Source organism: Pinus tabuliformis, chromosome 4_2, assembly GCF_031772625.1.
Source record: "Pinus tabuliformis cultivar Carrire ecotype Pingquan chromosome 4_2, CPIR1, whole genome shotgun sequence".
Lineage (NCBI taxonomy): Eukaryota > Viridiplantae > Streptophyta > Pinopsida > Pinales > Pinaceae > Pinus > Pinus tabuliformis.
Window position 1 is genome coordinate 623,860,416 of NC_142304.1, and position 14,142 is coordinate 623,874,557.

The window sequence follows — 14,142 nt, forward strand, 5'->3', positions numbered from 1 at the left end:
TTATATAATAGAAATACTCCACAAACACATGTAAACCTTACTTTTTGCCAATCCACGATCTTTGAACATTTAACGATGCTCTCTCATTACCTTCATCCTCCACCGTTGATTTCAGTCCATCAGATCAACGGTTGTTGTGAAATCTCCACTCATCCTTTGGAACTCAATTAATTTTAACTTGCATCCATAAACTTCTTGACTCCACTCAGGCCCAAGTTTTATCAGTTTCAATCTCTGCCATTGATCTCACCCTTCGATCCAACGGTTGATGGTACACCCGATCAAAGAAATTAATTAGCGATCCTCCATTGTATGATCAAGACACTTTTGATCCAACGATTAACAGCGATATCGAACGAGCCACTTGCACAATGTTTAACCACGCTTACAGAGCCGATAAGGAATATAAATCCTTGATCCATAAATGTTCGGGTCCGATTTTGAAATTAAAATTCAATCACTTTATGACCTGATATCCATTGGATATATGAGGTCATCAAATCTATGGTTTCCGAGAATTCAACAAGCACACAGATTAAAATGGGCTTGACCCCCACAGTTGACTATGAACTAAGAGTTTGAATATGGGATTGGTAGCTAAGAGCGACTGTAGGACTTCAGCCATGATTAAGAAAATCTACACTCTCCTACCTCGACAGTTACTGACCACCATCAATCTAAAAAAATTGTTGATCTGATGATGGAGATCTATTCCTCTGCCATTCTTCTTCCGTAATTAATATCCATCGATCTAAATGATCTGACAGCTCATGTGCATGTTTACTTCCTTCCTTCATGCCTTTACTTTCTTCGCCTTTACGTGGTTTCTCAAAGTTCTCTGTGGTTTCAATTTCCTCCAAGGTTTCTAGTGTTTGATTGTTCTGCAACACAACTCCCTCTTGATTTAACTCCATGTACTCCTAAACATTGTCACTCCTAAACTTCACATTGATCCTTCAATCGGATTCAATGATCCTACACCATCCTTCATCCTCACTTCTTCTTTGTGTTCTGCCCAAACTCAACCTACATACATATACTATGAAAAACATCTAATTCACACACAATTTATCATTCAATTACTAAACCACACACTTACACAATTTAGGAATTGAATCTTTGTCTATATATATATATATCTATATATATATATATATATATATGATATATATATATATATATATATATATATATATATATAGAAATGATTACATAATGAGACTCTCTCTCTCTCTAGCTTGATTTTCTAATCAGTAGCCTCTATTTTCCTACCTGCCATAGGCTTACAATCAAACCTATCTAACTCTCGACCTGACTATGCCTTTTAAGCTTACATTTATACAAAAGGATTCTACAACCGATTCCTTGTTTAGATCCATAACCTTCTCAACAGAAGCCTAAAATATCTTCCTTATCTCTAAGGATCCTCTCTAATCCACAAAATCATGAACTAACTCCTAATCTAAGTTTTACAATTAATTCTCAAATCTCTCAACTATCCTGATTCTCTCAATTTCTCCTACATTCAAGGACATTTACCTATATGCCTCAATATACTTAATTAAATTCCTATTATATCTTCTCTCATTAAAATCACTCAAAACCTTAATAATTACATTAATTCAAAACATAGGAAACCAACTTCCTTGAAAACACAAGACACCCTATGCCTACTAAACTACAATGATATTGTTGAGTTGAATGCTCCTGCATCAGACTCTCAACATCAAAAATAATCATGATCTCCTGATCATGTGCCCCTGATCTGTGTCCTCCTAGATCCCATGCTTTGTTTTGTAGTTTGTCCTTGGTTGCTGCTATTGTTTGTTGTTGTTCTCTAGGTCTCCACACTTTATGCTACATTGTCCCACTAGCAATGCTCTCATAGTCTGCTGTTGTCTTTTTCTTGCTGTTGTTTTTCTTTATTACTATTGTCTTCTCCCTTTGAGACTCTTTTCTCATCAAATCCATCACCAATTCAATTTCTATGTCCAACTCATTTCTTTGTTAGACTCTTTCCTCTTCCTCTCTTGCATATCCTTTGTAATCTTCATCAGCTTCTTTCTTCCCTATTGGTGCTTTCAACCATTTATCTAGTAGCTCCAATTATTTCTCCCATTCACTAATCCTTTTCTAAGAGTTTAGTCCTTCTTATTTATTGACTACCTCAACAACTTCCCTAGTTATCCCCACTATTCCCATCATCATGATGGAATGATAATCCTTTACTATGTTTTCAGCTAACATAGTCTCTTCTTTAAATTTTCCTTTAATCTTCTATTGGTTACCTTCAATTTGTAGTTGCTGGTTCCTTACTGTCACCCTTACATCCTTACCCTCTTGTTGCTTCTGAACTTCCACTTCACCTCCAAATAACCTCTGTTCAAGTTCGTCGATCACAACATCACACTCATTCATTCTATGCACTGCTCCTACAAACAGACTATTGGTTTGTGAACCAAAACACTTTTCTATCTCCATGTCTTTTAAAGATCCTCTACTACTGTTAAGTACTATTGTAACCATTTCCTTTCTATTTCCATTTACTCCTAGCAACTTCTCCAGCAATTCAATTTCTTCCTTACCTTTAACAAGTGTCTTATCACAATGCTCTTTATTTCCAGCTTCATCCTTTACATGGTCACTATTTCCCAATGATTCAATCAGATTGCCTCCCATAGACAATTTTGTCTCATTCATCTCCACAGAAATAAGTTCTTGTTCAACACTTATAATCCCTGCATTCACACAACAATTTTAAGTTTGAAAATTGTAAGGCTCAGTAGCCTCAACTAATGTTTCATATATCAACTTTTCAGGCTGATCTTCATCTCCTTCTTCCACAAGGAATTGTCCTTGTTTTGTAATAGTTCCAAATATCAATTCATCAATAATTTCCTTCTGTTGCAACAATTCAATATTTTTCTCATTCAAGAGGCATTCTCCATCATACTCTGCTCTAGAATACTTATCATATGAAAGGTACACTTCATCCTCTGTCAGTACATCACTATGCTAATCCAAGTTCTCCTATGAACTCTGGTAATTTTTCTCAAGTTTGATGACAACATCATAAGGCTACCAATCCTCTACAAAACTTGCACTCACAAAAAAATTATTAAAATAAAAAACATAAGGCCTCAGTGTCTCCTCTTCCTTTGGCAACATTTCAGTACACTGCTCTGAACTATCCCAATAGTTCACTAAAATCCATTCTTCATCTTCACCCAGAACTTCACCCTGTTCTGGTTCACAAATGGAAACTTCCATTTCCAACTCATCTTCCCTGATTTTTTCCATCAACCACTTTACATACTTCTGTTGTAGCCTTCTCTATAACTTATGCCACTTTACTACCTTTTTCCTCAAGACACGACCTTGTCTTTATCTTTCCTCCCGTATCGTCCTTAATGCATCGAGTTGTTCTTTTAACTCTGCAATTTACTTGTCAAGCTCCTCTTGACTCATTCTCTTGCCATTTTCCTTGGCATCCTCCTTCTTCACTTTTCTTCTGTTGTGGTTTTCCTAAGAACCTTTGCTATAACTATCAGTAGTCATCTTCTTCTCCATCTCTATCTTCATGAGCTCCTTACTCACTTACTGTGAGCTCCATTAATTCCTCTGCAACAACAATTCCTCCATGATTCCACTTACCTCAGCAATATTTCCTATGTACTTTGTCTTTTGGCAAGTCCTTGGTTCTCTATCTATGGAAAATATTTTTAGCACTTCTCTCTACTCCTTCTAGGCTTCAACTCATCTGCACCTTCTAACAACATAATTGTCCTCTTGTATTTCAATCACAATGAAATACTTGGTTCTGACCACGTTTTCTTTCACTTAGAAAATCATACCAGGTTCCTTCACCCCTTAGCAATTCTACCCACATCCTCTGTGGAATTGCCTTTGCGAGCTGCAACAAAACCCCTGTAGTGACAAGTGTCCTTCTTATTACATATGCCTCACTAAGCTTGTCTCCTCTGAGCTTAGTCTTTTGGTAGCTCTCTGGTTCTTTCCTCTAGAACCAATTGAGAACTCCCTGCTCTAGGCTGCTTGAAGTTTTCTCACCTTCTTATGTTGCTACATGTGCATCAATATAAATACCACAAACTCTCCAATCTTCAAATCAAATTAAAATAAAAACATATCATCTTACCTTCAAGATCTCCGCATGATCTTGTTCTACCATTCTCCTCTACTTTGAATGGATTGTTCTATGTTCCTTGCATTTGAAAGTTCTGCTACACATTATCTCTGTGTGCCTACTATTTGTCAGATTAGAATGTGATCTCCTCTTACCTACATACACATCTTAAAACATAAATTTGTTCTAAATTTCTCAAATACCTTTTACACAAAATTTCCTTATTCTATTTTGATATCAATTGTTTCAACCACAATTCTGCTCTAATACCAAAATGATGCCAACCTAAGCCGGCAATACCCACATTATGCAAATAAAATTTCATGTCACTGGTCCCGAGCCTTAATCACTCTATCCATGGTGAAAACCTTCTTAAACCAAGGTTTATTTTTCTTAATTAAGTTTTATGCAGAAACATTATATTTGACTATTCAATAGTCTGACCCTCAATTAACCTTTGAGTATAACTTTATTAGCCCTCAAAAACTTTAGTTAATTGATACCGCACGCATATTAACCAATCCCCACCCTTGACTTTGGTTATATGCGAACTTAACCCATAAAAACTTTATCCGCTTTATTTCTATTATAATTTTTATATAATAGAAATACTCCAAAAACACATGTGAACCTTACCTTTTCACCAATCCATGGCCTTTTCACATCTATCGATGCTCTCTCATCGCATTCAACCTCCACTGTTGATTTCACTCCATCAAATCAACCGCTGTTGTGCGATCTCCACTCATCCTCTAGAACTCAAATAACTTTAACTCACGTCCATAAACTTCTCGGGTTCACTCAAGACCAAGTTTTATCAGCTTCAATCTCTGTCGTTGATCTCACCCTTTGATCCGAAGGTTGATGGTACACCCAATCAATGAAAATAATCGGTGATCCTCCACCATTTGATCTAGACAATTTTGATCCAATGGTTAACAACAATATCAAACAAGCCACTTGCACAATGTTTAACTGCCCTTATGGAGCTGATAAATGAATATAAATCCTTCATCTATAAACATTTGGGTACGATTTTGAAATTAAAATTTGATCACTTTATGACCTGATATCTGTTGGTTATATGAGGCCATCAAATCTATGGTTTGCGAGACTTCAAAAAGCACATTGATTAAAATGGCTTAACCCCCATAGTTGACTATGAACTAAGAGTTTGAATATGAGATTGAAGGCTAGGAGTGAGTGCAGGACTTCAACCACGCTTAAGAGAATCCATACTCTCCTATCCCCACAGTTGCTGACCATCGTCGATCTAACAGATCTGTTGATATGACGATCCAGATCTATTGCTCCGCCATTATTCTTCCGCCATTAATATGCATTGACCTAAATGATCCAACAGATCCTTTGCATGTTTACTTCCTTCCTCCGTGCCTTTACTTTCTTTGCCTTTACGTGGTTTCTCAAAGTTCTCTGTGGTTTCGGTTTCCTTCAAGGTTTCTAGTCTTTGATTGTTCTGCAACACAAAACCCTCTTGATTTAACTCCACATACTCTTAAACATTATCACTCCTAATGATACGAAAGATGATCTTAAATCAAGAAAAAGGTATTACAGACTCATGCGCAGTAATTCCTATATCACATAGTGCAATGGATCAAAAATATTGCGAATAATATACACCATTGGCAATTAGAAAATATAACAAAATCACATCAACACAGCCAAAATGATAAAGGAGTTCACCAGACTTCCTGACTACGTCTCCTCATACAAGCCTTCAATGCTAACCTCTATATTCAGTCTTCAAATGTGGGATTGTTATAGTTTTTGAGCTCAATACTAAGTCTCAACACATAAATTGAATTTAAGAAAGAGCTTGCTCGAAACTCCTCGAGTCAACAAGAGTAACACACCTCCAGACCCCCTGGATGATTCCAAAGCTTGCTTTGGTGCTACGTTGCTCTATCTTCTCTGCATTTTCCACCTTTGTACTATCCCTCAGGCTCTTTGGCTCTCTTTCTCTGTTCATTGTCCTCTCTCTACTTTTTCTACGTTCATCGTGTTTTATAACATGTTTTATTACAAAAATGCTTAAAGCGTGGAAAGTGTTTGTCCATAATAGAAACTGTTTATAAAAAAAGACCGGCGGGCGCGGGTGGACCCAACCATCTGGCTGTTCTCTTGAACCAATTCCTGAAAATAACACATTTTAGCTCATAAACAAAAATTCACAAAAATACGTTGAAACCTGACCATTCAAACATCTTGTCCATTCTCGACCGTCTGATCAATGATTGATAATCTGACGACTGACAGACATTTTGCACGACCTAATTACATGGCGATAACCCACCCGAAATGAGTGGTTTTCTCTCTCCTGCGTTGTGCCATGTGTTGGCCAGTGTATGGAACTGAGCGAAGCCCCTCCAAAACTACTTATCACCTGAAGCTTGTCCCAAATACCGTTTACAAAGAAATACATTGAAAAACTTGACCAAAAAGCTTTAAGTTGGAACTCAAATGATATAAAACCTTCCCTATTATCCTTTCGAGTCCATTCTTTATCACAAGTCGTGTGTCACATGTCGTAGTGCCGACATTCATGGTCCACATCCCTTTGCATGCTATGACGTGATCACCATCGTTGGTCGCCATCACGGATCGCACATCAACCCTTTCACCAACATTGCTGGTCTTGATCCTTCCCCTTCATGCAATGTGATAAGTCATAAATCGCATGTCACATGGTCTTTGGGCCTACAGATTAAGTCCTCCCTTTGGAATCTGTGATGCGATATATGTAATCTCCATCGTCGATCTGCACATCGATCCAACGGTCCATGTTAAGTTGTTAGATCATGATCGCAATTCCAATAAGACTACCTCTAATACACTCTGTTGGACTTTCTTGATGCGATCCATTGGCTTCCTCTGATGTGATATCGCTGATTCAATCCTGATCATTGATCTGGCAGATCCAACGCTCCGATACAATGATACATCATTCTTGGGTTTCCGCCATTCTTCACTATTTTCGTTGTGATACTCTATTTCTGATAGTTGAAGACTTAGAGGTTAAAGATCCATTTTCGATCACCTGAACTCCACATTGATCCTTCAGTTGGATTCAATGATCCGACACAATCCTTCATCCTCACTTCTTCTCCATGTTCTACCCAAAATCCACCTGCATACATATAGTATGCAAAACCTCTAATTCACACACACTTAGACAATTTAGGAATTGAATCTCTGTATATATATATATAGATATATAAACAAAAGATTACATAATCAGACTCTCTCTCTCTCTTGCTGGATTTTCTAACCAGTGGCCTCTGTTTTCTACCTATCATAGGCTTACAATCAAACCTCTCTAGCTCTCGACCTGACTAACTAACCAGCTAACCCCTGACTGTGCCTTTTAAGGTTACATTTATACAAAAGGATTCTACAACCAATTCGTAGTTTAGATCCATAACCTTCTCAACAAAATCATAAAATATCTTTCTTGTCTCTAAGGATCATTTCTAATCCGCAAAATCATGAACTAACTCCTAATGTAAGTTTTACAATTAATTATCAAATCTCTCAACTATCCTGATTCTCTCATGTTCTCCTACATTCAAGAACATTTAGAAAGATGCCTCACTATACTTAATTAAATTCATATTCTAGCTTCTCTCATTAAAATCACTCAAAACCTTAATAATTACATTAATTCAAAACATAGGAAACCAACTTCCTTGAAAACACAACACCCCCTATGTCTGTTAAAATACAATGATATTGTTAAGTTGAACGCTCTTGCATCACCAGTACATAGACTTTTTTATTTGATGTTGGATTAAAGGGCCCAACAAAGTCAAGTGCCCATCTTACAAAGGTTCCACCACCAACTGCGGCTGCAATGGCATCTCATTAGCTTGGCTAGGATGGCCCATCCTTTGGAAGTTGTCACGACCCTGAACGTATTTCTTCTCATATTTGAATATGGTGGGCCAGTAACAACCCATTTGAAGGATTTGATGCTTGGTTTTGCAGTCTACTAAATGTCTGCCACAAGGCTCGTCATGACATGCTTTTAGAATGCCATAGACCTCATCATTCTCAAATACACCTCCAATTTGTAAGCCAGATCAAGTGTGAAAAAGATACCTGCCAATCCATGAAAATCGGGCACTGCATTGGACAATCATCTTCCTTTCCTTGGGCGACAGGTGTGTTGGTAACTTCTCGACTGGTAAATAATTCACTACATCCTCATACCAATGCGCTTTAATCGTTATAGTGAACATGCACTCTTCTAGTAATTGATCATCTACAGATAATAGAACATTCGTCTTAGGGAAATGAGGCAGGAAGTCCGCAACAAGATTTCCTTTTGTTGATCGATCCTTTATAGTAATATTGAACTCCTGTAGTAACAACAACCATCAGGTTACTTTCCCCTTAGGGATTGGTTTTTTGGACAAGTACCTGATGGTAGAGTTGTCAGTATACAGGAAAACTGGATAACTTATTATATAATGTCTAAACTTATTGATAGCATGTATAACGACCAAAATAATTTTTTTGGTTACTGTATAATTTAACTTAGCATGGGTAATAATTTTGCTAATATAATAGATACCGTAGGGCTTCATGTCCTTTTGTTTTCCATGTACAACACCTACAACTCCCAATTCAATCCTTGTAATAGTAGTTCAGTTGAAATCTATTTATTTAGATCTGCGAAGGAAATGTCAAATTCATCAGACCAGTTAAATCCAACATTATCTATTAAGAAATATAAAGGTGCAACAATTTTTGAAAAATTTTCAATAAATCTACGGTAGTACCTTGCATATCGAATGAAACTACATACCTCGATCTATGTGTGGGGTGTGGGTAGTGAAAGCCATACCTCTATTATTGTTGGATCTACCTGTATTCCAGCCTTAGAGAAGTAGTGTCCTAGAAGCACACCTTCGGTCATCATCATGTGACACTTTACGTTGCTTTAGAATAACTTGGTAGCAATACCTCATTCAAGTACTTTTTCTAGATTTTGTAAACCCTACTCATGATCCAGGTGGATATTGGTGGCCACCTACCAAGTCCACCTAGACCCCCACCATTGTTTCTCTCAGCATTTTCAGTTTCCTTAATTGTAGCACAACTTACTATTTTTAGTAGCTTTTCGGGTCCTGAACTTCTGGAGCTGTTTTGAGGCACTAAACAACGTTTTCTAGGAAATCTGGGGGCAACATGGGTTCATGGACTGATGTTGCCCTTCCCAAAGTGGTAGTGCTCAGATAGATCTTTCTAACGAGCTATTGTACGTGTCAAATGGAGATCGTATGCCAAAGTTACGACCCCGGGAAGTTGATGTACCAATTTACCCAAACGGGGCCCACAATTTGGCGTTTCATCTCCTAGGGTTAGGTTTTGGAATGTGAAGGGTTTTCCATTGTTTCTCACCAATAAATAGGCCTTCGAGCCTCATTGTAACATAGTTTAGAGGCATGTAGCCACCACATCTCTTCTCAGAGATAAGCTACCATCGCCCTAGCTGGTTTATTTCCATTTCTGGTTGTAAGCATATTTCAGTATTTTCCATTAATGAAATACTATTATTTCCACTGCATCTTTGTGTATATGGTTATCTTTGTAATTTCCTGTGTTCCTGTTTAAATCTAGATCGGTGGTATTAGAGCGGTCTGCTTTTTCTCTATTTTTCTTTGCATGTCCCCAACAAGGTCGGGATATAAGGAATTAGGGCTTGAACTAGTTGAACCTTTGCAAGACCAACCTCACAAATCCTGACGGCCTCCCATGGTGGATGAGAAGAAATACGAGGGGGCAGGAGATCCCATCAAAATATTGCTCGAAGAAGCCCTCGAGCGACAACGGAACGCGATGATGGACAACTTTGCCCAGATCCTTCAGCGGCTACCCAAAAGCGATGCATCGGCTTCCAGCAGCTACTCTGGAAACGCCACGCCCTTTAAGGTACAAGTTAATTTTGAAATCCCCATATTCGAGGGTCAGATAGACGTAGATGCTGTAGATAAATGGTTAATTTTGAAATCCCCATATTAGAGGGTTATTTTTCTGTTCATGAATTTTCGAGTCGGGAAAAGATTTTTTTTGCTCTTCTCAAAGCAGCCCCCCACGTCAAGGACTGGTGGGAAACCTACTGCGAGCAGAAGGATGAAAGTACTGGCTCACTATTTTCAGCCTCACCCACCTAGAATTCATTCAGGATGCCATCAAGGAGCAGTACTACCCTGTCGGAAGCTATGAGGATGAATACATAAAGTGGACCACGCTGCGGCAGGGAAGGGACCAAGACGTGCTGGAGTTCACCAATCTTTTCCATACCCTTCGCACAAAGTTGGGTATCAAGGATTCAGAGCAACATTTGATACTCAAATACCGTGGCTGCCTACACAAGTACATCCAGGAAGAAATACAATTCCTGAACATCTCCTCGCTCGGCGCAGCATACCGATATGCCGTCAAGGTCGAGCAGAAGTTTTAACAAACGAAGCGAGACTTTGGATCTGCGAATCCAAAGCAGGAGAAAGGTGCCCCTAAACCACAGAACAAAGGACAAAGCCAAGGCGGGACAGCCCAAGACAACCTGCCAAAGCTGCAAGCAAAGAACAGCGCCGCGAAGCCGAAAAAGGACACTGGAAAATGGTGTGAGTTCCATAAGAGCTCCACTCACAACACAAGTGAGTGTCGGGCCAAGCAGTCACTGGTGGCTAAGCTAAAGGTTTCAGAATCAGATGCATGTTCCGACTCTGAGTCAGAACCTGATAAGGGGAATGAGAAAGGGAAGCAGATCATTGATGCGGATCCTAATGCCATTGTTGCTACCGCCAAGATCCAAAAAAATGAACCTGAAGATCCAGAGGAGGAGGAGCGTCTCTTCCACTCCCAGATGTGGGTAAAGGGCTCCCCGATACAGTTCATTATTGATATCGGGAGTTAAAAGAACCTCATTTCATCAGAGGTCGTGAAGCGGTTGGGCTTACCGACCATAGCACATCCACAACCATACACCATTGGGTGGCTTCACCAAGGATGAGATCTTCGCGTGAGCCAGCAGTGTCGCCTTCCATACAACATCAAGCCCTTCATGGATGAGGTATTGTGTGACATTGCTCCCCTTGAAGTTTGTGATGTATTATTAGGACAGCCATACTTGTGGAAGCGACATGCTGTGTATGAATCAAGGCCCCGTGCTGTTATTATTACATTGGGAAATAAGTTTTACAGGATACCAGAGGTAGCACCACCTACCGCTATCTCTTTGATTACTGCAAAACAATGCAGTAAGATCATTTCCAAAACCAGGAAATTTGTTTTCCTGATGATACGCCCTCAAGGAAAGAAGAAGACGGTGGTCGCGGCCTCTAGACCGGGTCCCTCTACACGACAACTACAGATGGACAAGGTTGTGGAGGAGTACGAGGACATCTTCACCTCCCCTGCAGGGTTCCTCTGCACTGTCAAGTCAAGCACTCCATCGATCTGACCCCAGGTGCGCTGCTACCTAATGGACCAATTTATCGGTGCTCCGTTCTAGAGAACAATGAACTCAAGAGGCAGATTCAGGAGCTCCTACAGAAAGGTCACATCCGTCCGAGTTCATCGCCTTGTGGGAGCCCAATCGTGTTGGTATAGAAGAAGGATGGGATGTGGAGACTCTGTATTGACTATCGGGCACTGAACAAGATCACTGTCCATAATAGTTACTCGATCCCATGGATTGATGACCTCCTGGACCAACTAAAGGGGGCGAAATATTTCAGCAAGATCAATCTGAAGTCAGGATATCACCAGGTACCAATCGAACCCTCTGATGTGTGGAAGACTGCCTTCAAATCCAAGGAGGGCCTTTTCGAATGGTTGGTTATGCCTTTCGGACTGACGAATGCTCCTGCAACCTTCATGAGGCTAATGGATGAAATATTGCGGCCATTCACCAACTCCTTTGTAGTAGTATACTTGGATGACATTCTGATCTTCAGCCAGAGTTGGGAGGAGCACCTCCACCACATCCGACAAGTTCTCCAAACACTGCGGCAACACAAGCTATGTGCCAATTTGGAGAAATGCACTTTTGGCATGACCCAGGTTCAGTATCTGGGATACATCATTGATGAATAGGGGGTGCATGTCGATCCAGCCAAGATCCAAGTCATTCGGGATTGGCCATCTCCAACCACTCTAACAGAGCTCCTCAGCTTTCTAGGTCTTGCCAACTTCTACCGTGGGTTCGTGTTGGGGTTTTCTCATATTACTTGGCCCTTGAGTCAAGTCACCAAGGGAGGGGCAAAAGCAAAATTCTTTTGGTCTGAATCTCAACAGAAGGCATTCATGGAGTTGAAGGATCGCCTCTGCACGGCACCAGTGCTCGCGTTACCATATTTACAACAACCATTTGAGGTCGAGACAGATGCCTCTGACTATGCTATTGGGGCAGTCCTTACTCAACATGGACATGCAGTGGCATATCACAGTGAAACACTTTCAAACAAAGTCCGGAAGTACCCCACTTATGATAAAGAGATGTATTCCATTGTACAAGCCTGCCGACAATGGAAGCATTACATTTTGGGGAAGGAAACGATCATCCACACAGACCACCGACCCCTGAAGTTCATACAGACCCAAGGGAAATTGCAGGATGATCGCCATCAGAAGTGGTCTACATACCTGCAACAGTTCCACTTGAATATCAAGTATAAGAAGGACAACACCAATAATGTTGCAGATTGCCTCAGTCGACCACCGATCATGGCGTTAACCACCATGCTCAACTCTTGTGGGCACGAGACTTCTGATTGGCCACTTCTCTACAAAAGCGACCCAGAATTTGGCCACATATACCAGACACTCTTGGAGGGTCGGCATGTTCCAGATTTTCACCTCCAGGATGCCCTGTTATGCCACCTGGGTCACCTTTGTGTTCCTTCAAGTGAGTGTGCCAAGATGATTTGGGAAGCACACTACAGTCGGGCTGCTAGGCATTTTGGGGTCGAGAAAACAGTGGCAGTACTGCAAAATTATTTCTATTGGCCGAATCTTCGACAGGATGTTGGGAAGTACATCAGATCATGTACTGCCTGTGCCATTGCCAAACCGACCATTAAGAAGCACGGCCTCTATACCCCGTTGCCTACCCCTAGTTGACCTTGGGAATCCATCTCCATGGATTACATGTCAGGCCTTCCTTCCACTAAGCATGGAAATGACTGTGTTTTTGTGGTCGTCGACAGGTTCTCGAAGATGGCCATTATCGCGGCCTGCAAGAAGAATATCACAGCAGAAGCCACTGATAAACTCTTCTTTGAACGAGTGTGGGTGCACTTTGGGATCCCACAGTCTATCATCTCAGATCGAGACAGTCGGTTTCTCAGCACATTTTGGTCCAGTCTCTGGTCAATGCTGGACACCAAACTCACGAAGTCCACAGCCTTCCATCCTCAAACTGATGGTCAGACACAGGTTGTCAATAGGATGATTGTGCACATTCTGCGCATGTATAACTCAAAGCATCCACGCACATGGGATGAGAGCCTCCCCTATGTTCAGCACAACTACAACCGAGCTCTTCACAGCTCCACTGGCCATAGCCCTTTTCAGGTGGGTTTGGGATTCCAGCCACTATGCCCCATTGATGTGGCCATGCCACTTGCAGCTACTCACATAAATTCAGCTCATGTCCAGTCCGAAACAGATAAGGCCACCAGCTTCATTGAGCGCATCCAACATACTTGCCAGTAGGTCCATGACATTCTTGAGAAATCAAATGCCAAGTACAAGCAATGACATGATCAACATCGAGTGCCACACAAGTTTCAGGTGGGCGACAAAGTCTGGTTGCATTTGCAAAAGGAACGCCTTACTAGAGCCTATCGGAAATTGAGACCACTTCGATATGGTCCTTACACCATTACTAAGGCTATGGGAGACAATGCATTTGAGCTCAGCATTCCCCCATTCCTTGGCCTGCACCCAGTGTTCAATGTGGACCA